Genomic DNA, 8927 nt, shown 5'->3' with positions numbered 1-8927 from the left:
CTCGGGTCGCGGGCTGCGGACGCTCGGGCCCACGCTGCGCATCCCCGCCGACGCCACCGCGCTGTGAGTACCGGCAGGGGCGGTTGCCATGGCGCCGGGGGCCGAGGGGCCTGGGTGCCAGCATCGCCGCGGCGGCCCGGCAGAGGAGAGGCCTGGCGAGCTCGCAGGGCGTGGGCGCGTTCCGGGCCTGGGGACGGGAAAGCGGAGCGCGGGCCAGGCCTCTCCCAGGGCGAGGCTCCAGCGCTGGGATGTCGGCCGACTCAATCAGGAAAAGCTGGGCCGCAGCTGTAGCCAGCTCTCGGGAATGCAGACACCAGCTGCAGGAGAGTAGAGGTCGGGATGTCTTCACCGAACACCAGGATGCTAATTAGGAGCTAATTAGAATGCAACCCGAGGTCGGGATACCGGAGACCTATGAGCTCAGGGGGAGGCAGCTAGGATGGGACCCTCCAACTGGGGCGGCAGGGAGGGCTTCCTGGAGGAGGTGACGACGGGACAAGAATGTCTGAACTTTAGCTTGATGTGCTTAGGGGGTCAAGGTGAGTCCAGTCCAAAGGAGAAGGCCTGAGGCTGGGCAGGCAGAGAGTATGTTAGAGGGCACCCTCAGTGTGGAGAGGTGGGGTGGGAACTGGAGGGTGAGGCCAGTTCCCAGCTGGAGGACATTATCATGCTCACATGGGGAGTTGCTGTGGCGTTTTAAAGAATGCCAAGACCCAGTCTGCATGTGGGCTGCTAACCTCAGGGGTGGTGGTCAGATCCACCAGCCGGGGCAGAGAGACAAATGAGGCAGTCTGCAGTCATTAAGATTTAAAACCTGGAAAACTCTATGGGGCAGTTCTGCTGTGTTCTGTAGGGTCACTAGGAGTCAGAATTGACTTAGTGATTGTGGGTTTGGGGATTAATAACAGGAACCAGACCCTGAGCACAGCGCTTGTTACCCACTGTTACTATTGTGTGCCACCTTTGTCGTAATTCTCTGGTACAACTTACCCCCCCCCCCCATTTGGCAGCCAGGAAACTGAGTCTTGAAGAGGTGATGCAGGTTGCCCAGGGTGTCTTGCCTTAGTAAGTGGCAGAGTGGGGGTGGGGGTCAGTGCATTCCTAGCCCCCTTGCTAGGAGTGCAGATGGTACCCAGGGACAGACTTGTATACAGTTGTCTCCAGGCCGGGGAGAGCCACAGAATTTATTGGTGCCAGTCACACAGGAGTGTGGATTTGGGCACCCCAGGCCCTGAACCTGGCCTCATGCTGGAATGCCTTGAGGAGCCCCATCAGCCAGGTGTCAGGTTTTGTAACTGGATCCTCCAGTGTGGTGGTGGTGTTGTTAAGTACCATCGAGCTGGGTTCCGACCCTTAATGACTTGGTATAGGGTTTCCGAGGAGCAGCTGGTGAGCTTGAACCGCAGGCCTCCCCATTCAAGCGGACTTGGCAGTTTAGCGCATTCACCAACAGTGCCGCCCTAGGACTTCCCTCCAGTGTGTAGCCACCTTTACTCAGGACATCCCCGTGATCGGTGTGGAGAAAGACTTGGGGCTGCAGTGACTCTAGGGTGGGGGTTGGGGCAGCTGCTGGGGGTCCTGGGACTTTGCTGGAGTGTGGGGTGGGAGGAGAGTGGGCTCTGAGGGTGGCTGCCGCGCTGGCTGCTGAAGGGTTTGCTCTTCTCTGTCTCTGTGGAGATGAGCCTCCCTGCCCAGCCCACCACCCCATCCCTGGTTCTCCACGCTGTGGGCTGTGGTAGGAGTTGGCCCTCTCCTACCTGGTGTTTCTTTTGGGCTGAAAGTGGCTGATCCCCAGTGCAGAACTGGTTCTAAGAGCCACCCAAGAAATCAATGGAGTCTGGGGGACCTTTAGGAGGCATGCCCAAGGAGCTTGTTCCTGGTGCCTGGTGGACATCCCCTTAGGCCTCTGGTCCTCGTTCTTGGAGGACCGTGTTCCCAGGCCCTGAAATGTCGCATTTTGGGAACTTCACGGAGTCACGTGGGTTACATCCTCCAGCTTGCCTCCCTCGAGAGGCCTCCAGAAGGCAGGGGGCTAGGAACCCACAAGAAACTGGCTCCGTTGTGTGCAGTGACGAGTCCTCACACTGCCGTCTGTGCTCAGTGGTTGGCCCTGCCCCTGTGCCCATCACTCTGCAAACCCCCTACTCAGGGACCTTCCAAGCAGGGTGGGCTGGCTTAGGAACCCCAGTAGCTTCATGGGGTGTTCCATCCTGGATGTCTCCATTTGTGGTTCCTTGGTCAGCAGCGTCCAGACTCTGTGGGAGACCCACAATGGACCCGAGGGGTTTACTCCGGGCTATTAGACCTTAGCATACAGGACCCCGAGACCACGGCCACCTGGCTTTTCTGGGATTCAGTGATGCTGCCGTGAGGTGGTGATTTGAGTGGGGAAAGTGACGTTGCTTGGCAAACTGCTGCTCCCCTCCTACTTTTAAACTTGACTTTGGAGAATTTGAACATACAGAAAAGTGGGCAAATGTGTGTACACTATTGAACGAGAAACTAGTCTGCTCTCTGAATGTACACCCAACTAGTGTTGTTGTTAAGTGCCGTCAAGTCGGTTCCGACCCACAGCGACCCTGTATAGGGTTTTTGAGGAACAGCTGCTGAGCTTGAACCACCAACCTTGCAGTTCAAACTGACTTTGCAGTCCAGCGCATTAACCCATAGCACCACACCAACAAAAGCAAGCATTGTTTTAAAAAGTGGGCTGAAGACATGCTAAGCGTCATGTGTCCCACGGCAACAACTCCGCCAAATCACGGTCCCTCTGTAATGTCACGCCGGCTCACACCTCAGACAGTGGACACAGCCATAGGCTCTACGTGTGTGCCCCAGGTTCGAATTTCCAGTGGCCTCCTTTTTTTTTATTGATTTTGTTTTTGTCATTGATTTTTGACCTAGGCTATCCCATATGTGACCAATTAGGGTTTCCTTGGCTGTAATGTGTATGGAAGCAGATGGACAGACCTGTTTCTTTTGTGGAGCCCTCCCTCCCCCCGCCCCGTGGGTTTGAACTCCCAAACTTTTGGTTTCCAGCCAAGCACAAACTGTTTTCGCCAATCTGGAACGTTGGCTTTATTTTTAAAGAGTTAAGTTCTATCAGGACCCAGATGAGGACCACACAGTGCAATTATCAATGTCTTCAGTGAGCCCTGGTAACGTAGTGGGTTACGCTGTTAACCAAAAGATAAATGGTTCAAACCCACCCACTGCTCCGAGGGAGAAACATGCAGTTGTCTACTCCTATAAAGATTTACAGCCTCTGAAACCCTACGGGGCATCCTCCTCTTTCCGGTACGGTGGCTGTGTGTTGGAATCAATTCAACAGCCGGAGGTTTGGTCCGGTCCAGGTCTCCGTTGGCCTACCCACTCTCATTTCTTCCTTGTGTGTGTCTCTGGTCTGTTGGCTCCCTCTCTCCTTGGTATTTCCTGTAAACTGGTAGTTGGGTGTGGAATTTCGCCATGGGGCGCGCCATGTGTCAGCTCAGTGGCCACCTGTCACATATGGAAGCACAGAAATGGGACCCATCCTTCATTGGGAACCGTTCTGGCGGTGCTGCCTGCCCTCAGTGTGGTTGCCTGTCAGCTTCCAGCTGGATCTCTGTGGGGAGAGGCCTGGAGCCGGCCTGGGCCTCATCCTGTTCAGCAGCAGGGGCTCAGTAGCATTTGTTAAGGGGCCCTGCTAGTGCAATGGTTGAGCGCTTAGGTGCTCACTGAAAGGTTGGTGGTTCAAATCCACTGACCACACTCCACAGGAGAAAAGACCTGGCTATGCGCTCTCGTAAAAGTGACAGTCTTAGACTCTGTGGGACTGTTCTGCTTAGTCACATGGGTGACATGGGGCTGAAATGGACTTAATGGTACCTGGCAGCAACAGGATCTGTGTTGGCTGTGAGCACCCAGGGCATGCATTTTCCTGCCTATGCCCCTAAATGGAGCTATGGGGGAACTGAGGGACATGGTCTGAAGGACATATGGTGCCCCGAGTGGACCCTTCCTGGGCTTGGCATATTAGTTGTGTACTAGACTACATCTGTCTGGGGGCCAGCAGGCAGCGGAGTACACTCAAGCCCGTGTCCCATCCCTGGGTTCAGCATCGGCAAGGCTAGCTGGTCCCAGGCTTGGCAACCCAGCATGCCCAAAGATCCCCCAGGGACACCGATGCAAATGACAAGGAAGGGATGCTCTGGGTCCCTCCGGCCACAATGAAGCTGAGACTCAGAAGCTGCCCAGGAACAGCGGGGCAAGACTTCCAGATGATGAGGGGTTGCTTATAGCAACCCCATGAGACAGAATAGAATGACCCCATAGTGCTTTCCAGACTCATACTTACGGAAACACATCAGCAGGCCTTTCTCTTGTAGGGACTCTGAGTGGATTTCAACTGCTGACCTTTGGTTAAGCAGCCAAGTGCTTATCTGTTGTGTTACCAGGGCTCCTTCACCTTCCAGCCCAGGGAAGTATCTGTCGGGCAGTCTTCTTTTGTGGCCACAGGGTTTTCAGCAGTAGATCACCAGCCCTTTCTTCCTGGTCTGCCTTAGCCTGGAGGCTCTGCTGGAGTACCATGGGTGACGTAGCTTCCAGTATTGGGTAACTGGCAAATCTGCACCTTGCAGTAAACTCAAAACCACAACATGACTAGAGGGCCTCTGGTGGCACGGTGGTTAAAGTGCTTGACTGCAGACTACAAGGTCGATGATCCAAACCCCACTGTCGTTCTGAGGAGGAAAGACGAGACTGTCTGTTCTTGTAATGATGTACAGCCTTGGAGACCCTCCAGGACACTTCCCCCCAGCCCAACAGGGTTGCTGTGAATCAGAACTAAGAGCAGCATTAGAGTTAGGGGGGCTAGAAGCAAAGCCATGGGCGGTAACCCATGCTGGCCAGGAAGTGGGACAACGGAGACCCTCAGCTACTGCTAGTGGGGGTATGAAACGGCGCCGCCACCACAGAAACAGTGGGGCAGTTCCACGGCATGCAACCCTCTAGACCTGGTATGGCGCTGTAGAGTAAGCACAGGACTACAGGGTCCGTTTGAACCACGGGGCCGGTGGTTCAAATTCACCAGTTCCTCGTTGGAAACTCTATACGGGGGCGCTAAGTCGGAAGCAACTCGACGGCACTTAAGAACAAACCCTTAAAGCACAGGGACACCCAGCGTCCGGGAAACCTTCTGCCTCCTTCCTGTGTGACCTCGGCTGTACCGCTGAGCAGGGCCTCAGATCTCAGCTTTGAGCTGTATGGACCGCACATGATACAGTGGATTTAAGACATGTAACATGTAAACGTTCGTGAACAAACAATGTCTTCCATACATGTCTCCGACAGCTGCTGGCCTTGGCACTGGCTGGAAGGACAAATGTGGGGGAGTTTTTACTGGGAGTCGCGCCATGTCTCTGTGACTTGGTTTATCCTCCCAAGACCCGGTTGGGGTGTCTCCTCTTGGGTTTCTGCTAGAGACTGCCCAGCCTTGACCTGGCTGAAGGGGCAGCTCCTTGAGTGATGGCCACTAGCCTGTGCCCCAGCGGGGGTGGCCTTTGCTAAGTGGGGCTGGGGAGCTGGAGAATCTATTTCCAGAGCCAGACCGAACTGGGTTTGGTTTCAGCTGCGGAAACCGTTTTGGATGGAGACACATTTTCCTTTCCGGAACACTCTGTGGTGGCCAGCACTAGCAACGGTGTCCAGATGGCCCAGCCTGCCCACCCTGGGAACGGAAAGATCCTACTGTCTGGGGTACCCGGGCATCCCTGGCTGGCCCAGGGTGGCCACGTGTGGCGGGGCTCTGGCTCTGGAGCACTGCTGGCCGCTGCAGAACGAGGTGCAACTGGAAAATTCGGCTCATGTGCTCTTCCCGGAACGTCTCGTTCCCAATGGCTTGGCAGCCGACTTGTCAGGAGGCCCCACGTGCCTGGCGCCAGGGAGAGGCTTGGGGCCTGGCTCTCCCCGCCCCTTGCCCATGGTAGCTTGGAGACCACTGCAGGCTCTGTCCGGAGGGTTGGGGCTAAGCTTGGGGAAAGGTGGTTTCTGGGGTCAGGCTGGCTGCTACCCAGGACCCGCCTAGTTGTCAGTGTGTACCTACTGCTTGGAGTGTGGGGGTCCCTGCCCAGGTCCTGCTGGAGGGGTGCCCCCTAGACCTGCATGAGGTGCTGGTGAGCTTGGGTACGCCTCCAGCCTGAGCCTCAGTGTCCCCACCTATAGACAGGACAGCAGAGGGATGGTGGGCCTGAGTGGGGCTCCTTCACACCCCTGACTGGTCGGGGTCAGTGTCTCTGGGTCCCTGTCTTCACGGGGGGACCTCCATGATCAGGGGCCCTTCCTCTTGCTCTGCTCTGACTTCAAGTCTGAGGCCTACTTCCCCTCCTGTCCCTGCCAATGGGACCCTGGAGGTCCTGGGTAGGTGGCGTCAGTCAGCACACCAGACCCCAGGCCACCTCTCTGGGCCGATTCTGTTGGGGGTCTCTGTGAGAATGGATGAGACTCCAGTGATGCACTGAAAATGAGGGCTCCCTTCCATCGTGACGCCCACTGAGGGGCTATCTGACATCCTTGTGCCTGGGACCCTCCTGCGCCCCACCCCATTCCCCACCAGGGGCCTCCCCCTCCTGCCCCTGGGCAGCATACACCTCATTTTTTCTTCAAATTGACTCACTCTTAAGCTTGAATTCATTAATTTCAACACGATCATTTCCGGAACTGAAATGCCAGTCTTGCTCACCATAAACAGAAGGGTCCTAGAGCTAAGGGAACGAAAACAAAATGAACCGATTGGATTCCAGCTCCTGCTGGCGACTGGGTCCAAGCCCACCTGCCCTTGCTTTGGGGAGTGGGGGACTAGTGCCATGGTGTCCTGCTGGTATACCCCCATGACCTCTAGTCCTGAGCTCCCCTTGTGATCCCGGGTACCACTTCTATTCATCTCACACCCCCACCTGCCCCCCCCCACTCCAACCCCTCTCATATCCCTCCCCATGTACCCCCGTCCACCCTGTGCACCAGTGGCCTCAGGGCAGGAACTGGGCAGCAGGCGGAGCTGAGTCTGGGGACAGTCAATGGCAGCCTTGCATCCCTCTACACTGGTCCCTGGCTTGGAAGGGGATGGGCCCCCATTGCCAGATATCTGTGGGACCCTCAGGAAGCAGACAGGCTAGCCCACCCCCATCCAGGAGACCTAGGCTGAAGTTTCAGGAACCTGGACCTTGGGAGGAAGCAGAGCCTCCCCCTGTCAGAGGGAGGAGGCACACTGGCTTGGAAGGAGCGGATTACATAACATCTGGCGGGCGGGCGGTGTCCTCTGAGCCAGGCCCCCAGCCCTTTCCAGTGCAGCGGCCAGCGCTGGGCTGGGTGGGGGGGTGGTTGCTGAACGGGGCTGGGGCTGGCACCCGTTTGCGACGCTGACCACACGCGTCTGGAATGTGCAGATGTTTCTTCAGGGGCCCGACTGGCCCCCAGACCCCGCCTGTGTCTGGACCAGGGGCGGGCACCAGGCTTCTCCCAGCTCTCCGCAGAAGAGGGAACAGACTGGGCAGGGTTAAGGGTGAGGGGCACCCTGACATGCACACCCCCACCACACACCCCAGGCCCTCGGCAGCCTGTGTCCCAAGGAAAACCAGTAGTGACCAAAAGCCAGCACCCTTGAGTGGCTGGTGACATCGGCAGGTGGAGCCTGTCACCCATCTTTTGGGGCAGCCTTCAGGGCCCTCTGGTGGTGGAAGTTGGCGCACCCCCATTTCCTGCTTGGAGGCACAGAAGGGGGTGCAGTGAGGCCTCAGGCTGCAGGGGTGGGGCTCAGGAGGACCCTTGAGCAGCTTTGTCTCCCATGTAGCCACGTTCATATCCCACCCCTGGGAGCTTCTTGTCTCAATTCTGCCGCTCAGGCCCCTCAGTGGGGGCTGCTGGGGATCCTCCAGGAGGACATAACCACCCAGTTGAGGGGTGGCCTGGGGTGGGTGCCGACTGATGGCCAGGGCCTCTGAGGCCTGATTGGTCTGCCCTGGTTCCCAGGTGCCGGTGGGCACTTTTATGGCGATTGCTTCTGATAAGTTTTCCAGAAAACCGGATGTGGAAAGCCTCTTGGAATGTTTATCTTCTTCCCCACTCTGGCAGAGGCCTGTGCCGGGGACTTCAGTGCTCCTGTGGAGACAGTGCTCCTGTGGAGACAGGTGCAGGGTGGGTGAGGAGTGCCAGGTGGACCCCATCTGTCTCTTGCTTTTTCTTACCCTCCTATGGCAGCTGCCCCCAGACCAGGATCTCCCCTGCAGCTGCCCTCCTTAGACTCCTCCAGCCCAAGTTCTCCTTAAAGACCGATTCTACAACAGGTCCTTCTCGGATCTCTCTGAGGAGAGATTTCTCCTGGGGTTGTATACCATCCTCCTTGATCAAAGGTGGACATCAGGCAGGGCTGCTGCCCCTACTGCTGGCCTGGCCATCCCACCCCATGTGACCCAGGTGCAGTAGGGCTGGGGGGGCTGGTTTGCAGTGCACCCCACAGGGATGGCGCTATGAATGTGGGGGGATGAGGGGAGGTGTCCATGGGTCCCTGTCTCCACACCGGGTCTCAGATATGTATGGAGGCCAAGAGATGGGCAGGCACCCTTGAAGTAGTGGACTTTCTAGGTGCTTAGGGGGCAGGACTGTGACGAAGGCCATGTTTGAAGGTAGGAGGATGGAACAGGAGTTAGCTGAGGGCAGGGGTCCAGTGTCTCCCTCTGTTTCCCTCACTGGTCTATATAACCCACTCTACAGGAGGAGGAGGGGTCAGAACAGCCTTCACAGTCAGTGAATGAATTTCAGCCACCTGTTATGGACAGATGTTTTATTTTTTTCACCTCCCCTGGTGTGGTGTTGTGGATGCCCATTCCAAACTGAAAGGGAAAGTGGTGGTTGTTAAGTGCTGTGTAGTGGGCCCTGACCCATAGAGACCCTGT

This window comes from Chrysochloris asiatica, unplaced genomic scaffold (assembly GCF_000296735.1).
Source record: "Chrysochloris asiatica unplaced genomic scaffold, ChrAsi1.0 scaffold00257, whole genome shotgun sequence".
Taxonomy (NCBI): Eukaryota; Metazoa; Chordata; class Mammalia; order Afrosoricida; family Chrysochloridae; genus Chrysochloris; species Chrysochloris asiatica.
Note: the sequence above shows the minus strand (reverse complement) of the source record.